The sequence below is a fragment of the Marmota marmota genome, unplaced genomic scaffold, assembly GCF_001458135.2.
Source record: "Marmota marmota marmota unplaced genomic scaffold, marMar, whole genome shotgun sequence".
Lineage (NCBI taxonomy): Eukaryota > Metazoa > Chordata > Mammalia > Rodentia > Sciuridae > Marmota > Marmota marmota.
The window spans coordinates 12,994,795-13,018,375 of record NW_026000205.1 but is presented as its reverse complement, the minus strand read 5'-3'; the positions used below and the strand labels follow the sequence as shown (position 1 = coordinate 13,018,375).

Sequence of the window (23,581 nt, the reverse complement as noted above, 5' to 3'; positions counted from 1 at the left end):
CTGGACACACTCCTCCCTAAGCAGGTGGGCCCAGCAGCAAGGTCTGCAGGCAAAGGCAGGCACACCTCAGCCCCAGGCTGAGTCCAGTGAGAGTCAGGGAGGCCTCCAGGAGAGCCAGACACCAGCAGCCCTGCAAGTCTAAGAGACTGATAACCCAGGCAGAGGATGGCCGGACCTTGGCAAAGCCCAGCAGGACCAGGTGGGTGTCTACAGCGGCAGTAAGATATCTCCTCCTGCTGGGTCCCCCATGGCAGATCTTGGAGATGGCTCCGGGGGCTGATGGACCAACCAGACTAGCCACATCTAAGTCCAGAACTCTAGGGAGGTGACACTGTCCAGAATTCTGGAGTGGTCCTGGTCCTCCTCCTCCTCCCCCACCACATGCCCTGAGGCCTCCTCCCAACATGAGACTGGGCTCTCAGGGACTAAGTGGTCCTGAGGTTCTGCCCTAGTCTTCCACACACCCCAGGTGCCTAGTCTCTGCAGAACCCAGCTGGAGAGACTGCAATTGCAGGGAGCTGCCCTTACCCTACCCAGGCTTGGGTAATACAGCTTCCATGCAGGACCCCAGCTCTGCCCAGCTCTCAGATGGCCCTGGCTCAGAAGCAGACCCAAGCAGCCCCCACCCTGCCTACCGGCCTCCACGGCAGCCATCTGCAGAGCACCAAAGACCAACTGTGGGCATGCCAACTGGCGGCCCTGTCTGCCCTGCGTGTTCTAAGTCTGTTTAGAGAATGCCTGTGTGGAGGAGTTTAATCTTTCAAGCACTGTAAACACAAATTATGTATAATTGTTATGATTGGGTATTAAGTAGTTGTTATGCAGAAATGGTTCTGCTAGATTCAATCGGCTTGCAGACTTGCCTTACAAACCTTACAGGATAATTGGGTAGCTGCAAGTGAAATATTCCACAACACAGACTCTAGGAGCTGCCAGGGAGGTGAGCAAAACCACGCGCTCCTCTCCTCAGCTGCTCCCCTCCTTGTGGTAGGAGCACTTGGACGACCGGCAATGTAGCCTCTACCTCAGTTCCAGGAGGCCAGGGGGACAGTAAGACCCAGGTTCACAGCACTGACACAGGCCACAGCCCAGGCCCACTCCTACTAAGGCAAGGCAGGGCCAGTGCCCCACACGGCCAGTCTTCCTGCATGAAGCCTCTACAGGTAGTTTAAAAATTGGCTCCCTCTGCGATGACACAAGAAGACAGTGCTCCCTCAGTTTTGGGAGACATGACCCTGCCCCAGCAGAAGAACACCTCAAGGGGACACCTAGCCACCATGCTCAAGGAAAGGGAGACAGTGTGGGCCTCTGCAGATGACCACAGTCTGCACTTGGACTGGCTGGCTTCAGAAAGGACAGGCAGAGGGCTGGCTGTGCCATCGGCATGTGCAGATGAACAAGGGTGGCCCACGAGAAAGGAGACCGGGGTGGGTTTGGTGTCCTCGCCTTCATCAAGCCTTCCTGCTGCATCATCCCCTTGGCAGAAATGACCTTCCTGTATCCCCGGCTTCTGTTGAAGAAAAAAAGTGACTTCGAGTATGAGGCGCGACTGTCAGAGGTGTCTAACTGTGACCCAGTTTTCACCTGTAACTGCAGCCCAACACTAGTCGCTGTTGCAGGAACACTGACAGTTCCACACACCTGCCAGGAAGAGCCAAAGGAGAAGAGAGGCCCCATGCCGACATTCACTCCGCCCCAAGGACTCTGACGTTCTTCACACTGGACTTCAGCACCTAATTTTGTTTTCAGTGATCTTTTCTGACAGGACTTGAGGACAAACTGGAGCTCTGACAGGTGGACAAAATAGGGCCAGCTCCATTTCCTGCAGATTCTGGGCTTGGGCCGTTGATGCATAAAGATACTTGAGTTCTGGGGCTGGTGTGGTGGTGCCGGGGACCATGGGGAAAAGTGGGACACACTTCTAATATTTCCAAGGTGAGGAATGGAGTCCAGATGCTCCAAACTGGGGCCACAGGCCTGACCTGGAGGCTCTGTGCAGCTCGGTCTGAGTTCAGCTAGCAGAACTGGGGTGACTGGGAGCAAGAACGGACTGACCCAACTTCCCACTGATGGCTCATATGCTACAGTGGCCAGAGGACACCTGATAAAGTCCCCTTTATATCTTCACAGAAAATCTGGCCAACTGTGAGACAGACAAGGGGGTGTCTAGCTGACTCAGCTAGAGGGGTAACTACTGACTGGTCCAGGTCCACGGCTGCATTTTAATGATGGCAGAGGAGCAGCGAGAAACACTCTCACCTCTAACACTCGGAAGGGCGCCATAAAGCGCAATAGCAGAGCAGAGCTCATAATGGAGGAAGGAAGGAGAGGCCAGAAAGTCAGTTTTGATGAAAGGAATGGACCTGAGACACCCTCGGCCCCCAGCACACAAAGCAGGGACTGCTATAGTGATGCACTATTTTAGTTGGCTTTTGTGTTGCCATGACCAAAATACCCAGTGAGAACAAGTTAAAGGAGGAAAAGTTCATTTGGGGCTCACACTATCAGAGGTCTCAGTCCACAGACGGCTGGCTCCATTAATCTGGGCCCAAGGTGAAGCAAGAAATCACAGCAAAGGGATCAGTGGAGGGCTGCTCCCTCATGGCAGGATCAGGAAGCAGGAAGTGAAAGTGGGGAGAAGCCACAGGGAAGCCCACCCTTCCAGGGCACACCCCCAGTGACCCACCTCTTGCAGCCACAGCCCATCTACCTATAGCTACCACCCAGTCCATTCAAAGTAGGATGGACTGATTAGGTTGCAGCTCTCACAGCTCAATCATTTCATCTCTGAATATTCCTGCAGAGACACAAGAGATTTGGGGGACACCTCATATCATGAACCCACAAAGAAAAGGGAAACTTGGAAAAAATTTACCAGCAACCAAAGAAGCCTGCTGGGCTCTAGATGAACACCAAGCATCTCAGGATTCATAAGCACCAGTCTGTGCACCATGGGTTTCCAGTTTGCATGTGCATAGTTTGGAATCCCCCAAGCTAGAAATTAACAAAACACTTGGTCCCTGGCTGTGATACCAGGAGCTCCCAGCAGGAGCCAACACAAACCAAGCAGGACAGCCCTTTATAGACTCCTTTTGAGGCCTCTGAACAATGACAACGATATCGTGCACAAAGTGCAAGTGGCTACACATACCACATACACACACCACACACATACCACATACACACACACTACAGACATGCCACACCTACATACCTGCAAACCCTCCCCCCAACACACCATGCAGTGTTTTCAGATACAACAAACAGCAGGCCGAGACCTCCCAAGGACTTTGAATAACAGCATATCTGGTGGAGACTTTCCATGCGTATAAAATAATTAAGACCTAAGAGGACAGCATAAAAAACACAGGCAGATTTTATGAGGAATCAGAACAAAACTGCTAAAATTGAATGGTCTGTCAGAGGACAGCAGACAGCAAGTCAGGCAGGAGCACTGCCATCCCAGGACCACCTCCACCTGCTCTTTCTATCAATCTGCAATTCGTACGTGCAGCACAAACACTAGGCTGAGCCTAGCCACCCCTGCTCCCTCCTGCTCACCTGGAAGAAGGGCTTAGGGGGAACCCAGATCAAGTTCCTGGGCCAACACAGCCTTCCCCAGCAGCAGGGGGACTTCCTGATAGGCAGGGGGGACATCTGCCCGTGTCCCAGCTAACCAGCTTCCCAGATAACCCCGCTGCTCTGCGCCCCCTGAAGCTCTTCCCTGCGTGCCCGTTCCACCAACATCATTGTCTATAAATTTCTCTCAGGCAAGACTCGGGTAGAAGATGCTTTGTATCTGAGCATAAATGAGAACCCTTAAGTAACCTGGGAGAATTGGCACCGTGAATAACGAGGTAGATGGAGTTACTGCAGTGACAGAGGGGGGCAGGACCATTTGTCAGTGCCTGGAGATGACTAATGGGACAAGAACAGCAAATACTCAGGCCCACATCTGCAGAAACCATGTCTCCAGGGAAAGCCTTGCTGGGCTTCCCCCCAGGGACCCATAAATCCCTCTGGTGGATAGTTCTTGGGCACAAAGCCCAGCTCGTGCCCTCAGAGGTTTTATCAACTAACAAGAAGATAAGCCACAGTCCCTTAAAACACATTAGTTGCCCCAGATAACAGCAAAATGGCTGCCCTAGGAAGCAAGTGCCTATCAAGCTATTAGCACAGGCTGTGAGCATCGGTAGCTGGGGCCAAGGAGGTCAGTGGGGGTAGGGTAAGGAGGGGCAGCTTTGGCCACATCATTCCTCAGGCCCCAAGAGGTAAAGAGTGACAGAAACAGGCGTATGGCGGGGAAGCTGGGTAGGGATGGTGGAGCCCACGTGGCCTGCAGAGACTTAGGAGGGTGGTAATCTGGACAGAGGCTTATACAGGTGAGTAGAGGCCAGAGGATGGGGGCTGAGGAGCTCCCCACCCAACTCCTTTCCTTCAGTCCTCGTCCTTGGCCCCACATACCTAGCATCTCAGGGCTCTGCCCAACACTGACTCAGAAGCCAAACCCCAGCTCAGTCACTTGCTGGCTGTAAGGCCTCTTTCCATGCCTCAGTTTCCTCACCGTGATAAGGGGTTGGTAATGCCACCTCCCTTGCACAGTTGCTGTGACAATTAAATGTCTTAATTCGTATGGAATATGCAGAATGCTGCTCGGTACACAATGAACACTTTGTGCGGATATCGTTGTCATTGTTCAGAGGCCTCAAAGGGAATCTACAGAAGATGGATCCCAACTGCAGGTGGCCAGAAAGTCACCGGCATCTCAGCACTCTTTGGCTACTCCTTGAAAACCAAACAGAACCTGCGTAGACCCATGGCCTGGGCGTCCATTCCAGCATGGTCCAGCACAGCCAAGTCCTCCCAGGAGTCCACAGGCCTCGTGCAGGACAAGCACAGGCAGCATCTCCAGGGCACCTGCCTGACAGAATGCAAAGGTGTGTCCTTGCACGAGCCCTGGGACACACACACACGTGGGCTTCCTGCTTGACAAGTGGCATCTTGGCCTGCTGTCCCTTTATGGCTGCCTCTGCCCTCAGGGAAAACTGATACAGGAGTCTTGCCTCCTCAGGGATTGATGGAGGTCTTGAGTGTATAAAAAGTGGGAGGGGAAGGAAGTGCAAAGTCCCTATTCCCAGTGTCGGGTACAACTGTCTCAGTACTAAGTGACTTGTAATTCACATTTATTTTAATTAGTGACAATGACATTTTCCAGGTCTACATGACCACAATTGCAATACACCTTTTGAAGATCTATCCATTTACTAAAGGAAATTCTCTTTCAGAGTGAGAGAAATGCAGTTCTGCAGAGAGGAGCCCTGACAGTCATCTCAGGCCAACAGGCGCCTCTCTTGCTTTCCTAGGGTGAGACTCGGAGCCAAACTCACATGCATCAGTGGAGCAGGCGGCAGGAAACTTCTCTCACGTGGAACCGTAAGCACGTACCAAATCATCCTTGAACTCTCAGGGGAAGGGTGGAAGCTGCTTGGCTTCTTCTGGGATGAATGATGGGTCATCAGAAGGCTCCTGGCAACAGGGCCCCTACCCACCCTGTAGTCGCTGGTGGGTCCAGCCACTGGTTCACAGATCTGCCTAAATACCTTAAGGAGGGGCCAGTTCTGTTAGAATGAATTTTCTGTGAGCCTTGTGAAGGGCAGGCACTGGGACAGGTGAATCAGGGTAGTTCCTTTGTCCTCCCCTTTCCCAAGCCCTAGGTAAGGACAGACACAGAGAAGGTTAGGGATGAGCCACTGCCCAGACTATATTTGTGTTTTAAATGAGCAAGTGGCATTCGCGTGGTACATCACCAGGAAGGGCCTGGCTTATTAAAGCACTGGACTAAGACCAGTAGTGCATCATTAACCGGAGGGCGAGGCAGCTTCACAATACAACCTGCCAAAGTGGTCCCACCAAGAAGGGCACGGGTGATCTGGAACGGCTGCGGTGATGCCTCTGCCTTCTGCGGGTTTCTTTGTTGCCCAGTGCTCCCCGAGCCTCCTCATTCCCTCCCAGAGCCCCCCCACACCAGTCTTGGCTCTTGGATTGAGACCGCCTGGCCAGGGAAACACCTCCCAAAGGCCTGGCCAGCCCAGTCTCAGAGTATGTGAGCCCGCCAACCTGATGAAAACAGACCCCTGGGGCCCGGCCACCTGCCCAGGCCATTTCCCCACTCCTCAGCTCCTGCTGGGCCCCTCTAGCAGTGCCTGCAACCTCAGGGACTGCACTTGAGGAACAAGGGTGCGTGGAACCTGGGACTCCTGCAGACTCCAATCCAGGCTCTGCTGCCTACTCAGGCTGGGACCTGGGGAAGGTCATGCAGCCACTCCAGTGAGAAAGAGCAAACAGCCAGCTGAAGCACTTGGCACAATCCTTTGTGGAAGGAGCATTTGTTCTACTTCACAGATGAGGAAACCACAGCACAGAGAAATGATTCTCAGGGAGGCCACTGAATCTGGGTTTGAGCTTAAGAGTCCATTCAGGGTTTTTTATTTTTCTTTTTTGGGCAATTGGGGGTTGAACCCAGGATCTCGCTAGGTATAAGAGTGCTAGGCAAGTGCTCTATCACTAAGCTAGATCCCCAGCTCCTTTTATTTTATCTTGGGACAGGGTCTTGCTTAAGTTGTCCAGGCTGGCCTCAAATTTATGATCCTTCTGCCTCAGCCTCCCAAGCAGCTGGTATTATAGGCCTCAGCCATCACACACTGCAAACCTTATGGTCTCCACACAGACGCCTCTGAAGCTTTGGTTCTGTCTGTAGGTGGGGGCTAAAATAGCACCTTCCTTGGGCCTCACTTCGAAGCCTGAAGGAAATCAAGCAGGGAAAGGCTGGGTGCTCTGTTAAGTCCTGTGGTGGATGATAACTGTGGCAAACACCTTCCAGGGCCCCGACCTACCCTTAGCTGTGCATGGGGCCTAGGCTGAGCTGAAACAGGTCTGCAAGGACAAATGGCTCCAACTAGACAAGCCCAAGAGCCCTGGGTGGGCTGCTGGAAAGCAGCAGCTGAGGCTCCAGGAGAGGCCCCTGGGATGAGGAGTCCTGCAAGGGAAGGACCCATGCACCGGAGGTAAGGGCAGCATCAAAGACTGCAGCAGTCACAGAAAAAGACAGGGAGACGAGAAGCGACAGAGAACGTCAGCTCGCCCTCTCTTCCAGAGAGGCCTTATCAAGGTACAAGATAATTAGCATTTTAATTGGATAATTGGGAATTCTAAATTGCCTATCTTGTATTAAGCATAACTGAGGACATAATATGACATTCAATTAACAAATCTTCCCCTTTATTCTTAACATGCTTGATTACACTGAGTTTCTGACTTACGCAGTATCAGTTATTGGAAAAAAATTGATCTCCTTAGTCGTCAGAGCCCTGGTCATGGTAGACTCCTAATAAGTTATGTAAATATGTATATGGAAGAGATCTAAGAAATTCTTACACAAGGATCCTTGGAATTACACATGAAAAAAATAACGCTAAATCTTATCACCCAGTGATAACCTCTATCAAATATTTTCTTGAACATCCTTCCAGGCATTTTTTTTTTTTTTTACATAAACACAGATTTTTAAAGATAATTAGCTCTAAATTTTTTTTAAAGTCACCTTTTTACTTAAATATGATATATGCTCAGGAAAGGACTCAAATAGTAAGAACACAGTTCAGTGAATTGGCACAAACTGAGCACACCCGTGTACACCCTACCTGTCCCCATTGGTCCTTCTTCTTCTCCATGGGTGACTTCTAATACCATAGATTAGTTTTGTCTATTTTGGAACTTTCTGTAAATGGGATCCGGCAATATGTTCTTTTTATGTCTGGTGTCTTCTGTGGTTCAGCATCGGGTATGAGACCCATGCAGGTGGTGGGGGCTGGTCATTCCCTTGTTCTAGTTATTGGGTTGTGTCCACTGAGTGAGTAAAGTCCTGTGTATTTTTCTATTATTCTATCAGTGAACAGCAGGCTGTTTCCACACCATACCTATTACAATAATGCTTCTGTGGAAGTTCTTGCCTGATCTTTTGGGGGCTGGTGTGCGTGCATCTCTGCTGAGCAAATGGCAGGTCGTAGGATTGGGTGTGGGTCCTGCTGCAGTGGAGACAGCTCACGAGACTTTCCGAGTAGTCACCCCTTCATTTACTGTCCTTCTTCCACTTCACACCTCTGGATGGGGCCCAAGCTGAGCTGTGACGGATTTGCAAGGACCAACAGCTCCACCCAGTCCTGGATGAGGGCAGGCTGTCCACTGAGGTTATTGCTAAAGCAAGAGTGTGAGCCTTGTCAGGAGGCAACTGTCTGTACTATTGTATTTTTAATGCTGTCACAATATCTAGAATGGGATGACTTTTCCCTGCTGCCACTGCTCCTTCCCTGGTGCAGGCCCCTGGCTTCTCTTGCCTGGTCAATGGTGATAGTGATCTGGCTGGCCTCCCAGCATCAGCCCCTGTCCCCTAAAGAACATGTTCAGCAAAAGGATCCTTCTACAATTAAAGCAGGAAACCAGGACCACCCTGCTCACACCCATCCTGGCTTCCCATCAGCAGCCTGCCTGTTTCTTACTCTCCATCTCATCTGGTCTTGTGATAGTCCACCTCCTCACCATGCCTGACCTTCCAGACAAGCTCTTGCCTCAGGGCCTTGGATGAGACCCATTCTCTCCCCTTGGAAGATCCACCTGGAAATCGGTTTGCTTTCTCTCTCCTCCTTCAAGTCTCTCCTTCAATGATTCCTTCTCAGAAAGGCCTGTCTTGAGTCCCTGGATAAAGAGTATCTTGTTTTTCCTTTGACCCACACGTCCATCCATCCATCCATCCATCCATCCATCCATCCATCCACCCACCCACCCATCCATCTCTATCATCTATCAATCTACTTATCCATTTATCTACCCTACCACCAATCCATCCAACCTTTCTTGCTGACTCTAGGCTGGGGTTTTATCTGTTTTGTTCACTGTAGTATCCTCCAGAGCTCAGATTAGAGCTTGGCACACAGGAGGTTTTCAGTATGTTTTTAATTGAGTAATTGAATAACTAATTTTGAATGTACAGCTGGGAGTACCATGGCTATAATTTACTTAACCAGCTTCCCACTGTCAGATATCTAGGTTACTTCCACCTCTGTTATGATGGACGCTCATGGCCATATGCCTTTTCACTATTCTTAGACAAAAATTCCTAGAAGGAATTTTGAGCACATGCGCATTTCTCAGTCTCAGGAAAAGTTCTGCAAAATGGACCCCTGGACACTCATCAGGATTTTCAGGGTTCTGAGCAGGGCACCTCAGCGCCTGTCTGCCCAAAAGACTGGGAATCTTGTAGGCAAATACCAAGTATTTCAAAGTTTCATTGATGGACTGGCAAGTTTGAATGAGCTTATGTGCTTATTCCTCATATTTTTCTTCCTTTCTGAATGGCTTGTTCCTTTTTGAAAAATGTGAATGTTCATCTTTTTCTTATTGATCCTTAAGGTATTTATATTTGAAGGATACTGGGCAGTGGTTTTGACTATCATCTGTATAACAAGTTTTTCCCTTTGCTCTTTAATTTTCTTTATGGCATTTCTGGATAGATAATTTACATTTTTATTGGTCCGATGTGTTAAAGTTTGTTCTTTATGGCTTCTTCCTTTGGCATAATATTTAAGAAGCCCTTCCCCATTCCTAGGATTAAATAAACCCTGACATCTTTTGTGGACGGTTTTCACACTTGCTTTATCAATCAGTCTTGAACTGACTGTAATGGAGGTCAAGAGGCAGAGCTCCATTTCATCTTCTTTCACTAACTGTCGCCCGCACGCTGGCCTGGAGTGCCATCTTGTTGAAAGATTAATTCTTTATATGTGGGACCGTTAGGGCCTCCAACTGCAGTCTGCGCTTGTGCAGGGACTGTCCCCTGCCCTCACTGGGGCTTTCAGGACGAGTTCTACTCTTTTTACATTCTGACCCTCTTCGGTACTTTCTTTGCTGATTCTCAGAAAGGAAAGGGAGGGTGTCTATCTGGGACAGGTACACAGGAAGGTTTCCAGGAGAAAGACAACACACAGAAGAAATTCACAGCACACGGCTCAAGTGGGAAGTTCTAGGCCTGTGAGTCCAGACCCAGTTGGGGACTGAGCAAGAGAGAGACTCTGCCCCAGCTTTGGAAAGTCCTGGAAGAGGTATGCAAATACAAGTAAATCTGCTGAGAGTTCTCTGATTCTGGGGTGAAAGTCTGCTTACATCTGACCCCACCTTGCACTAGTCATGCTGACTTCAGCAATAACATCCTTCTTAGCCTGAAACACAATCTTCCCCTTTTAAGCTGGATCAGACCACCAGATGAATCATCCAGGGGGGGCTCAGACCACATGTCCAGGGTACGAAAGGCTCTCCATAGTAGAAGAATATAATCCTAGTTATATTCTTGCAATGCAGAGGCCATTTTATCTCTAAGAGATGGCTGTGCCCCCTCCACGACCCCACGAGGGATGCTAGGAACATGGGGAGGTTTCTGGAGAGTCTGGGAGGGAGGAAGGGGATTTTTTTTTTTTTTTTTGAGCCAGTATTTCCCAAAGCATGATAAGAGCCCATGAGATGACATCATGTGGATCAACAGAGTTATCTTATTTTTATTGATTTTAAAGTGCTACCTTCCATTTATACTGGCAAATTATACTGAAGAGTTTCACTTATGGCAGAGATAAAAAAGCTTTCTTCTGAAACATTTAAAGTGGGGGGAAAAAGGAATCAATTTAAAGAAAACCAGTAAGCAGGTAATAGCAAAGTTGGGCTATGGATTTGGCTGAAATCGTGAAAGTGCTGTATGAATGGCTGATGATAAAAGAAAATTTGTTCTAAAGATTGCTGGAGGAAAAGCCTGGTTTCTAGCTCTGGATGGGAGAACTTTGGTCTGGAACCTCCCCAAGTTCCCATTCAGCAGTTAGCAGGAAGACCTCAAATAGAACCCAAGTTCTTCCCTGTGATCAGGCCTCTCTGTTCCCTGGCTCAGCCTGGGAACACTAGGACCCACGGAAAAATGAGCAAATAGGCCCCTCGGTCCTTAGAACCTCAGGTGCTGAGGTGTGGGAGGGAACAATGCCAGGTCCTGTAAACCTGGCAGCTAAGGGCCTTGGATAGGAAGGTACCAAGCCCCTTGAGGATGCTCTGCTTGGCTGACAGTGCAGGCTTAGCACAGGCATGTCCCTGCGGTCCAGAATGCTGGCAGGAGTCTCACTTGGCAACGCTTCCACCAGCTTTATTTAACAGCTAATCCTGAGGCTGGGTCATTAGATGAAGCCTGGTCAGGGCACCGACTCTCCTGGAGGCTTCAAGATGAAGGCCCCGTTACAAAGCACCCTTTGTGCCAGGTCGTTCTGCACTCTGCCTAGGGGTGGGAGGTCTTTGGAGGCTCCATGTGCTATCTTTGGGTAGAAGAAATGAAACCTAGGTTCAATCCCCAGCACCACAAACAAACAAAACAAAGGAAACCTGTCTTTTGCCAAACAGATGTTCTCTAAATACTGACCCTGCAGGAGACAAGGGCCCCGCAGCCCATCTAGAACAGGCAGGACAGAAGCCCCAAATTACCCTTTTAGGGAAAGAAAATGCTTTGCTTTTTGAATCCATCTAGGATGTTTATTTCATTTAAAAGGGTTCCAGTGATACGCTGTTTCTAAATATCGAATTCCTTTCTCAGCTTTCCAATCTTAAAATATTTCACAAATGTGTCATTTCAGAAATAACTATCCCAGGAAAAAACCATTTTAGATTAATGCCTTTCTGAAGTACAGTCTTGCCCTCCCCATGCTGAGCCCAAGCTCTGAGCCTCAGCACACTTTGATCTGTCTTCTGGGTCCCTGTCCCCTGCTTCCCTCCCAGCTGCCCTCCACTGAAGGAAGTGAAGGGGCGAGAGAAGTGGCAGTGCTATCGCCGGGAGGCCTACAGACACTAACCATGGAGGTGGTGCAAGCACAGGGCTCTGAGCACAAGGGTCTGGCCACCTGGGACCAAGTAGCAACCCAGTGGTCAGTGTGCAGCAGGCAGGTGGGCCACCTCCAGGTTGGAGGGACCCAGGAATAGGTGTGTTCCTGGCAGCCTGGACCCCTGGCCACCTGCAAGAAGCAAGAACCATGGCCACTTGGCCAGGAGGGTGAGACCCCAGGTACCTAGGAAAGAGATTTGTTTCCTCTTTGAGAAGGTTCTTCTAAGCATGCACGAACCACAAAGCCCGTGACAGAGTCCAACCCCCAGGGGAGGGAGGACAAGATCCGCTCTGGCAGGGCCAGCCTCTGCAGGTCTGCGGGTCCTTGGTGGGAAGGATCCTCTCTATCCTGCTTATGGCTGCATTTCGAAGCGGCTTGACAGTTATGAGGCGTGAACTGCCAAGGGCCCCTCTTCTAATGAGCCTTCCCATCCCCGTTCACAACTCTGAGCATTAGTTTAGCCACACTTGGCTGAAGGAAAAACATGAATACTATTTATCACTTTGAAAGTCTTTATCCACTTAAGATGATAAATGGGGGTTGTGCTCACGCTGCCCCTAAAGAAAGATCAGCCCTGAAGAGAAGGTGTTATCGCCAGGGCCAGGTGGACCCAGGGGTTTGCCTGGCTAGCATATTCCAGCACGTTCTGCAACTGTGCTCCCTCAGTGACCTGTCAGGAGGGCCAATCAGAAGGAAGGACATGCTCAGGGAGCAGACATCATCTTCTGGGGTCTCAGGACCTTCTCATTCCAAAGCACAGAGGTGGGGCAGGGGAGACAGCTACCTGTGTTCCCCATCTGTCCCCACCTGCAGCAGGATGTCCACTCGGGGTCCACAGAGGATGAAAGAAGTGATTTCAGACCACGTACCCTGAATCTTTCTCCTGCTGACATCCCACACACAGCAGGGTGTGGGGGTGGGGGTGGGGGGGGGTAGTGGTGTCTGAAAAGTACTCCTCAAGGGGATGCCAACAACAATCCCCATGAATTTAAATTTGGGCAACTTAAACCTACTTATCAATAGCTAATTAATAAGATCTAAGTCCTTTGATGACAGGATGATTAAACTGTTTTTGAAATAATCCATTTTTAATTAAAATGCTACCCTCTCTTGTTTCTGGATATATTCAAAAGGAAGCCTTTGCAGATGTCTTGTTACTAAATACATATTATACAAGGACAATAATTAGAAGAATTCATGCTTTTAATTATATTTTGATTATTCTTTACCTATTGATGCAAAGTTAAAGACCCTTTTCTTTTTATGGTATTAGCCCTCCTCAACACAAAGCCAGCAGACCAACTACAGGATTTCTCCCACATGAGAAATCCCATCTCCTGGTCTGCATGGCAATGAGGGCACTTGTCAGAGGTCTACTCAATGTCCACTCATTGGGACTCACCCTTGGGGCCCCCATAAGCATCCCTCTGCAAGGGGAGAGGGATAAGGCTTGGGAACGCCCTCCTGTCTAGCCATGAGGTAGGAGTCCTGTGCCTCTCCACCCTGGCCTGCATACTCTCTGCCACACCTCACCAGGATGACCCATAGAAGCCATCGTCTCCCACCAAAAGTCAGAAAATTCACAGACTGCCAAAACGGGTCAGAGGACAAGGAAGACGGAGTCAACCTAGGGAAGCCATGCTTTCTCGTCAGCTGTGCTGGGCACAGGTGGGGAACCCAGGTATCCATGTATGCATCTCGTGTGCCCTGAGCTCTCCTTTCTGGAATGTACCCCAGCCCCCACCCCAAGCCCAGCCGTTGCCAGCACCCCATCAGGTCTCCTCTTTCCACAGTTACCATGTCCCTCCCTGCTGCTCCCCTCCCTCATCCATCTGCTGGCTTTAACCAGATCCCCTCCTGGCCCAATTGTCCACCCAGGAGGTGGTGGCTGGAGGGGTCTTGGTGTATTCTTAGCACTAGCAGCCCTCCTGGGGGGCTTCAGGAGTCAGGAGGAATGCACCATCATCACGACCTGCATCCACATGCCGGGCCTGACCTCCCACCCTAGGAACCTCCCTGGGTTCTCTCAGGTGGCTTTCCTTCCTATCACCACCTACTGCTCTTCATAGATGGCTCTGCCCTCACTCCTGTGCCACAGAGCTTTCAGTCAAGCATGTGGCCCAAAACAGTGCTTCCTCTTTTCCCAACCAGTCTTGAAGGAACTCCTGGCAACAAGCCCAAGTCGTCTGGTACTCAAGGATAAGCATGGTGATGGGCACACAGTAGGTCCTCAGTAAGTATGAGAGGAAAGGGTAACCAATGACAGAAAGACCCAACTTGAATAATGATTAAAAGAGAAAGTTCACACTCATACACACCCCCTGAACTCCACCTGTCCAAGAGTAGCCTCAGTGGAGATGTGGCCATAAGCTCCCCACTCTATTTCCTCTTTCTGGGCACATTTCTTGGCCTCCTGGCTTTAGGTTGTGAACATGTGACTGTCTTCCCCCCAAAAGGAATATGAAGGGAAGTGACATGTGCTGTTTCTAGACCTTGGCTTTTACGAGTAGGTATGAGTTTTCCATGTTTCTCTCCCTTCTAAGAGGGGGAAGTCAAGCAACGGAAGCAGCCCTGAGTCACTGCTCCCCAGTAGTGCCACGTGCCAGCCTCAAACTGCAACATTTTCAAGAAATAAGGCTTTTTTTTTTTTTTTTACTAAACAACCAAGAATTGGGTTTTTGTTGTTACAGCAACAAATGCTACCCTATGCTGACTAAATACACATGGAAATCTAGAATATGGAAAAAGTAGAATTTTAAATCAATGAGGCAAAGACATTATTCCAAAGGCAATGAGCTGGCCAGACATTCTGCAGGGTTGGGGGAGCAGAAAAATCAGGATTCTTGCTTCCACACTTACCTTAAATGCATTTTAGATGGAGAGGTAAATATAAAGAAAAGTCAAGCATGTAGATGCATGGATATGTTATGATACTATATGTACCAATGTTTGAAGTATTTCATAATTATGCAGAAAGTTTTTAAAAATCATAAATAAAATTATAGACAGAGGAAAACACATGTAAATAGTTGAAATGTATTGAGTCAACAGAAATGATAATTATGCAAAGATATAAACTATATAGGAAGGAACCAGTTTGACTACTTATATTTAAAATTTCTGTATATCTCACTGGGAAAACTATTTTCAACATACAGAATAATAACATGAGCCCTACTACGGAGTGTTCTTGTAGATTAGTAAGTCAAGCACAAATGTCCCCACAGCAAATGGGGCAAAGAAGAGACAGGCCACAATTGACAAATGCCCAAGAAATGCTGGCAAAAGTTTAACCTTCCCAGTAATCATAGAGCACCCATAAAGATGGGATAGTACTTTGTCCTTATCAGATTGGAATAATCCCAGAAACAACATAGCTAACCTTGAGGCCCTGTGGACACACGGACACTCATTGGCTGTTCAGCATGATGGCTCTGAGAGTGTGGTTTTGAGAGAGAGAGAGAGACCACCTGGCTCCTCCAAGGCCACCTGTCTGCTGTGGGGCCTGCGAAACCTTTGTGGCCTATCCTACAAAGGTGGAAAGGATGCTATGTGCCCCTCCAAGGATTAAGTGAGAAAATCCCCAGGAAGTATGGAGTATATCCATGCCAGTCACAGTTGAGAAGGGAGAACAACTTTTTTAAGAAGGCAGATTGGCTTTGTGCTTCAACATTTCCTCCAGCAATTCCATTTGTAGGAATTTGTCCCAAAGAGATGATCAGTTAAATGTTCCTTCAGGGATGGCCAGATAAGGCTGATCATCATAGTGTCATACAGAGAAGCCAAGAACCATCTGGTTGTCCGGTTAAGGACTGTGGGGGTGGATTATGGTTGGAGCCCCACAGTGTGCCCCAGTTCACTGACGGAAGAGGTTTCCACTGCACAAATGAGGAACAAACCCCACCCAGTGTGATTCAGCACATCAAAGTCTGTCTGTCTGTACCCCAGAGAGATCCGGAGCCTATTGGCTAAAGCAACAAGGGTGAGTGAGCCTCTGCACCATTGACTTCTCCCCCCACGCCACCCTGTCCCCCATATCTTGTTTATAATATTCTGTACTGAGTATCCTACTGGTATAGGTATTATTTTTGTATCAGATTAAAGCCATTTTCATTTAAAAATGTTTTCTGAAAGAAATGAAAGCTACCTGTCAAAGACCAAACAGCTCCCCTGGACCCAGACTTGCCTCACTAGCTGCCAGGGGACTCAGCCCATACTCCTAAGCACTCTGAGATCCAGAACAACTCTGCGAAGCTGCCACAAGGGGTCGCGAGTGCACACCATCTGCTGCCCACCGGGAGTGCCTTGAAAATCCTTCTGCCTGGCTGGAGGGAACCACAACTAGATTTGTTTTCTACACCACTGTTGTGGACAAATTAAAAAATAGCCAAATCAAGCCAGGCATGGTGGTGCATGCCTGTAATGCCAGTGACTCGGGAGGCTGAGGCAGGAGTATTGCAAGCTGGAAACTAGACTAGGCAACTTAGCAAGACCCTGTCTCAAAATAAGAAGGGACAGGGATGTAGCTCAGTGGTGGAGCATCCCTGGGTTCAATCCTAAATACCACAGACGAAAACAAAAACAAACAAAAAACCCCCAACAATGACCCAAACTCAATTCTTGCTGACTCTTCATGGGGAACCTCCCTGGAGTGGGGGTAGGGGGTTGAGATCATCCAAAGTCTGAATGCCTTGGGTCCTCCTAGAGGCCAGGACTGAGGTGTAGTCCTGGGAGTCACATGGGGAATGTCCCCAAGAGAGGGGAATGTAAAACAGGACAGCAGTTTCTCCCTCCTTGTTCTGCCCAAGACATTTGAAATCCCTGCTCTTGATATTTTCTTAAACTGTCTGCCTTGCACCTGTGTTTTGCCACCAGGGCACAGATCCTTCCCAGGAGGGACACAACCCTCAGAGACTTTCCTACCTGCCCCTCTTTATACCCATCTGGTAACATTTCTGCCTGGAGACAGGTGTTCAGAATAAGTGCCACTACTCTTCTGCTTCCTGGGCTCAGGATCAGAACTGGAAGATTAAACCCAAAGGGGTTGTCACGAGCTTAGGGGTCATAGGTGCCCCTTAATGAATGAGGCCAGGAAGAAACCTCAAGGAAATACATACTCTTGGAAGACAGTGAGGCCCCACCCCTTCCTCTACCTAGAGTTCTTGGACCTTCTCAGTAGGCACAGAAATGAACTCTATAGGCAAGATTTTTTTTTGAGGGGGGGTTGAACTCAGAAGTGCTTTACCACTGAGCCACATCACTAGCCCTTTTTGTTTTTTATTTTGAGACAATCTCACTAAGTTGCTCAGGGCCTTGCTAAGTTGCTGAGGCTGGCCTCGAACTTGTGATCCTCCTACCTTAGCCTCTCGAGTTGCCAGGATCACAAGCATGCATCACGTGCCAGGCTATGGGTCAGACTCTTTGGTATGTGCTTTGGAGAATTCAAGTCACAAGAATTTCTGCTCAGTTCTGCTTTGAAAGCTCACGTATCTTCCTCCTCTGGAATCAGATTCTTTGGCAAAACTTCAGTCTGCACAAGGAGGTATCCCTATCACAATGTGAGCTGGAGAGGTGAGAGACTGGTTGGACAACAGCCTTACCTGCTTCCTCTGGCTGCCCTCTGCACTCATGCTATATCTTGAAGGCCACTCACCTAAGCCAAATGAGCTCCCTGCTCCTAGGGAAACAGCAGCAGCAGCCCCAGCTTCCACTGCAGTGGAGGGGGCCACAGGCAGGATGGGGTAGAACTAAAGCAGGGCCAAATGAAAGGGCAAATGGGCCTCTGGTGCTGCCACCAGAAGACCCCAGATAGCTATCTCCCTGGGGGGCAGCAGGAAGCTTCTATTTCTGGGAGAACTGTGCCATTCCCAGGAAACTAGCTTGCCACCATGAACAGATGCAGCAGGTACAGGCAAATCACCTAGAATGGGTAAAATATCACTCTGGCCAAATCCTGCTTGGACAGAAAACTAAGATTCAGCAGACAGCTCAGATCTGAATGGATTTCCAGTCACAGCTTCTAAATCCCCCAATTAAATGCACAGTTGCATAGCAAAGGTGGGAAGGCCAGACTCCTGGGCTCCCAGCACGCACAGCCTGGAGATGATGGCCGTGACACAGCCTGAGTCACATACAAATATTGCTCAGAAGCACCCTCAGCTCAAGCAGCCTGCAGATGTGGCTGGCCCACAGTAACCTGCCCGCCTGCCCGCCTGCACTCTGGCCTTCCCTCCCATCCTGCTTGCAGCTGGGTGTTCTTGGGTGAAAACACCACAGAGCAATCATTTCAACCCCGCCAGGCCTGGGACAAGCTGGCTGGTCCCCAGGACCTCAGGAATTACACAAATGTTTTAATGTTGCTCCTAACCCACGTGGACAGGGCTGTCTATCTGGTCTTTCTTGCCTCCAGCACAGAATATGCCCAGTAAGGCCTCAAAGCACCAGCCACCCCCCAAACTTCAATAACTCAGGAAGAGGGTTCTTTATGAAGTGTTTGGAGCCCGCTTGCTCTGCTGGCTCCTGTCTCTTGCAGTGTGAGCAGGTGTTTCATCCCCAACCACAGAGCCGAGCTCGGCCCACCCCGCGAAGGGGGCATTCCTGCTCCACAAACACACAGGGCACAGCTAAGCCCTTGAGACGCTCTTAGAATCACGATGCCTACTTTGTGCCTCCAGGGGCCTTAACTAATTTATAAGGCAATTTTAATAATAACTATATATTAATTTTACATCCCCTTTTTACCTATTCCAGTGGCTCTGAACTGTTAGGAATTAGGTAATATATTACAATGGGCTTCTGGGGATTTTTTATTAACTAATGCCCCATATTTAAAAATCTTCTTGTCAAATGAGAAACATTAAGAAGCACTGTCCCTTTTATAATTGCTTCTAATAGACTCAATATTCAGGCCTTGGCCTTAACAGACAGTCCAGGCGGTACTTCCCTAAATTGCATTTAACTTTACATTTTCTTTCTGTCATCAGCAACGGAGTAATTCAGAAAGCACACAAATGGTCATTTCATGGTGTCAGCCGGTAAATTTGGGAGTTATAAGAACCACTCAGGATAAGAGATGCTGCAGTCTTCCTGCCTAGACTTCCAGTGTAGTAGCTCTTCTTTGAAGTTTTCTTTGAATCTATTTCTTTTTTTTTTTTTTAATTTTTTTTTTTTAGTTGTAGATGGACACAGTACCTTTATTTTGTTTATTTTTTTATGTGCTGCTGAGGATTGAACCCAGTGCCTCACATATGCTAGGTGAGCACTCTACCACTGAACCACAACCCCAGCCCTGAATCTATTTCTTGAGGTATATAACATTTACCCCATAAAGTGCACACACCTCAGGGGTCCACCAACATACCCCCAGATCAAGACCCGGAAGACTTCTAGTCTCTTAGTGGGCTCCATCACTGCCCACTCTCCCTACTCCTCATTTAACAGCATTTTTTCCTGTTTGAAAACTTCATATATAAATAGGATGACATTCTTTTTTTTTAAATATTCTTTTAGATGTTAATGGACCTTATTTATTCATTTACTTATATGCGGTGCTGAGAATTGAACTTGTTGCCTCACACATGCGAGGCCAGTGCTCTGCCACTGAGACACAACTCCAGCCCCAGGATGACACATTTTAAAATGTGTAAATTCTTACGGATTTCTTGATTCTGCATTGTCTACACTGTTATCGTGAGACTCATCCAGCAATGTTCTTCTGTGTCACGACAATCTGCTCAATCAATCTGCCTGGTGGTACTCATGGTTTGAACCTACCGTGGTCTCTCTGCCCACCATCCACAGGCCTGGGTTTCCTCCGGCTTCCAACCTCTCCTGGACCACAGACAGAGCACGTCATCTTCTTCATGCTTAGTGGGACTGCAGGGGCATCAGTAGGGGATGCTTGGCTTTGCTTGATGCTACCTGTCATTTTCCAGCAATCATTACTGCATCTTTGTTTTCTGCTTTTCTCATGACAGGGAGGAAACCTTCACACCATCACTGTATGAACCTGGAGGCTGGAGCCTAAGTGTAAGGAGTCAGAGTGGCTCCTCAGGGGTGAGGGCTGCCTGCCAGGTGCCACCTACCGAATGGATGACAGTGTATTTGGCCTTCCCTTGGTCTCAGGGGTGGGAACATCCGAGATTTTCCTACAGATGGACACTTCATAGAAATGGAACTTGACCATGGATGGGGGTTAGGGATGGATGAAAGCAAGGTGTGTCCATAAGTGGCTGGGAAAGGTTGTGCCCGCTGAGTGGTCACTGAACCTTGGGAACAGGGCCAGAAATGATCCAGGTGGATCAGCAGGAAGCCGAGCAAGTCACACACGAGGTCCAGCCTTTGCATGGCTGGGTTCCACAGGCCTGGGTTCTCCCTGCCTACAGAGCCAAGGATAAAGACGGTGCACTGGGGACCTTCAACTACTGGACAGTCTAAAATATCTGAGGACAGCCTAGAGAGAAGGAAAGAAGTAGACATCAGCCTCCACAGTGATGGAGCCCCAGGGCACAGGTTCAGGCCCAAGGACTCGGGAAGATCAAAAGCAAACAGCGGATAGGAAGAGGCCAAGTGAGGTGGCTGAGGTGACCCTCCCTTGTCCAGCCGGCATTTCCAGGCAGAAGAGAAAAAAGCAGCAGACACCCCAGGCTGCCGGAAAGCCACCACACTGGGGAATCCTTTGTTTTCATTTCCAAACTCCAAGGCCCCTTGGCTGTGCCAGCGTCTGATCCAGACTCAAAACCACAGGGGACCCTTGGCCAGCCCGACACAGAGGAGCCTCAGCTGTGACAGCCTGGGGGCTTGGAACACTGAGGCCCAAGAAGCCGGTTTTAGCAGTTTATGAATAATAAATGTAATTAGCATGATGGAAAACAGAATCTAGAAGCCAAGTAGAGGCCCCAGGGTGAGTGACTTAGCAGGTTGCCTCCCTTGTCACTTCCGCCAGGGCCCCTCAGAAAGGACAGGTGGTCAGGAGGTCGGGGTGGGGGGGGCGGTTTATAGACAAGGGAGGAAGTTATGGGCAAACCTCACCCTGGCCAGAGCACAGAATGAAAAACAATGAAGTTCAGGCCTGGCTGGGTTATGAGGGCCATCCCAGAACTGACTTCCTTGCTCGGTTCTGAGCACAGCTTACCCTGGATCCTGCAGCATGCCTCTCTGGTGTCGGTTGCCCCACTAATGCAACGAGAATGGCAGTGCTACTGTGGCTGCTGTCACATCAGGCTGTGTGAATTCAGCTCTTATTTGCAGGACCCTCAGTTCTCACAGCAGCAGAATCTCCAAGGGTCAGAATCTCCAAGGGCTGCAGGCAGAGAGCTGCCCCAGGCTGCTCACACCCAGGGCATCTCCAAACAGTTCCCTTGGTGTTCCCAGCTGGGTCACTGGCACCAGCCACACAGGATGCTTATGCTAGTCTAAGGCTGGTTGGCACGGGTGTCCCTCTCGGCAGATCCCCCACCTCCTGGTACCCAGCACTGAACACTCACTCTGCAAATGCCACAGGAAGGTGGAGAGGGCTTGGAGGAGGAAGGTTGCCTACAGGAAGCAGTAAGGGGGACAAAAGGCAGGTGTGGGCTCAGGGAGGTGAGAATGGGCCAGAGTTTAAACCAGCCCAAGGCTACCTCTGACTTCCCTGCCCTTCTCTAAGTCTGTTCTGTGTTGCTATAGCGAAACACCTGAGACCAGAAAATTTATAGAGTTTATTTAGCTCACAGTTCTGCAAGTATAAAAGTATGCCAGTTGCATCTGGTGATGGCCTCAGGCTGTGTCATAACATGGTGGGTGGCATCACGGCAGGAGCACGTGAGAGTGTGGCAAGTGGGTGTGTGCAGCAGTGGGTGAGGGGAGGCAGCAGGTGTGCTTTATAGCAACCCCCCTAGAAGTAACCAATCCTGACTCATTCCCTGGAGAAAAGCGTTAATCCCTCTTAAAGGTCCCAATACCTCTCAATACTGCCTCAACATGAGTTTTGAGGGGGACAAACTATATCTAAATTACAGAAGCCCCCCACCTTGGTTTAGGGGTGCTGCTTTGGCTGAGAGAAACAAGGAAAAGGAGAGAAGGATGTGAAGAGAAAAGAAGGACCTGGCCAGTGCTCCCTGGGTGGAGTGGGGTTGGGACACCCACACCCCCCACTCTGTGGGTGCCCTGGGGGCCCCTGCAACCGTCCGTCAGGTCAACACTATTGCATACCTACTGTGTGCCAGTGCTCAGCTGTGATGGCAGGATGAGCAGGGCAGCCCATGCAGTGGCAGTCCCCTCCCTGAGTGACTGAGGATGTGGAGCATGCCAAGGCAGAAGCCAGTGCTGGGGGACACGGCCACAGGATGGGGCTTGTGGGAAGACTCCGGCATCTTCAGCAGAAAGAAGAGCAAGTGGGAAATCCAGAGGCCACAAGAAGAGACACACGAGGGAAGCGGGGCCGAGCAAAGCCAGCACCTCCCGATCGCAGCCAGGAGTCCAGAGAAGAGATGCATTTCCCGGCCACCTGGGCTCTGATCCTTGGAAAGGCGGTGTCACCCGGTTTTGTCACTCTGATCCTGTCTCACAACAGTCAACTTCTTCTTTTCAAGATTCTTTTAAACGAAAGCTTGTTTAACTGCCAATATCAATTGGCCGGCAAGTTCACGAACAAATGGTTCTCTGCTTGTCTCTGAGTCCAGGCACTTTTATTTGTCCCCAAGTATTTGGCAGGAACCAGTTACATCAATAAAGAAACGTCAATTTTTAACAGCCACGTGAGATGAAAAAGCCTCAGATGGATTTTCCATCCACAAATAGGGCGCCTGGAGGAGCTGTTATTAACAGCCCTGGGAGACACAGGGCCAGGCCCGGGAGACAGTATTCCGGATTTAGACAGGATTAAGGAGACACTGTAGGCACCAGACCTCTAAGCATCATAAATAATGCTAAAATTCTAGACTGTAGTTGAAGCCTCTGCTGTCATAATCGTTTAGGTCATGATGTGTTTGATGTTTTATAGCAAAATGACAAATATCTTTCTCAACAGCTAAGTACAAAGAGCCCATCAGAATAAATCCAACCAAACTGCCCACTACAGGTAAGCAGGCGGTGACCTGGGGGTGAGGGGGGAATCTTCAGGCAGGTGGCGGTGTCAGAAATGACTCAGACAATAATTTCCGAAAATGCTTTGGACCTGTGGTCTGGGGTCTGTTTGCTCGTATTCTGGTCATGTAATCTCACTGATGGAGGAGGCAAATTCCTGGTAACGCGTGGGGTCTGATACACAGGTAGTCCATAGCCAAGTCACAGCAGAGCCAAGGAAAGGGATTTAAAAAAAAAAAAAAAAAAGAATACTAGTGTGGTGAACTGACTCATGAATGAGACACAGTGAACTAAAGCAATGGGTGATTCTCTGAATAGCTGGTAATAACCCTCTCAGTCCTGCTGTCTGACCTTCTGCCAAGCACCAGTCCCCAAGGATGATATCAACCCTTGAGGTGGGGGAGCATCCAGGAACCAGGCAGGGAAAGGCTCATGGTGCTGAGCACTGAGTGAAGACACACACTTGTTTTCTGGGCCCTGAAGAATATTGTATCCCAGCTCTCTCAGGACCCACAATGTCCATTCAGCAATCCTGCCCAGCCCAGACTAAAAGAGGCTGC

The 23,581-nt window shown here is 49.3% G+C and overlaps 1 protein-coding gene across 3 annotated transcripts in view; it reads right to left on the bottom strand.

Annotated features, from left to right (window-relative positions):
- Positions 1-23,581, bottom strand: part of Pepd (peptidase D) — a 115,388-nt gene that overhangs the window by 24,198 nt on the left and 67,609 nt on the right. The window lies entirely within an intron of this gene.